General features: G+C 65.3%; 1 protein-coding gene across 4 annotated transcripts in view; it reads right to left on the minus strand.

Annotated features, from left to right (window-relative positions):
- Nucleotides 1-219, minus strand: part of NRG1 (neuregulin 1) — a 312205-nt gene that overhangs the window by 114003 nt on the left and 197983 nt on the right. The window lies entirely within an intron of this gene.

Here is a 219-nt window from a genome sequence, read left to right on the forward strand (position 1 = left end):
ACTGTAACTTGAACCTCAGTCCCAGGCTGAGCCCTGGAGACCGGTGAGGTGTCTGCCTCCGATGCCGCCAACACAGCGGAGGCAGCGGTCGGGTCCAGGGAGAGGATGGGGTCCTGGCCCAGGCCCCCGGGGCCCAGGTGGGTAGGAGAGTCGTACTCAAAGATCTTGTCCACGAACACCCACTTGAGGCCGGCAATGCACAGGCAGCGGCTGGGCACG

Source organism: Tupaia chinensis, unplaced genomic scaffold, assembly GCF_000334495.1.
Source record: "Tupaia chinensis unplaced genomic scaffold, TupChi_1.0 Scaffold144602_1, whole genome shotgun sequence".
Taxonomy (NCBI): domain Eukaryota; kingdom Metazoa; phylum Chordata; class Mammalia; order Scandentia; family Tupaiidae; genus Tupaia; species Tupaia belangeri.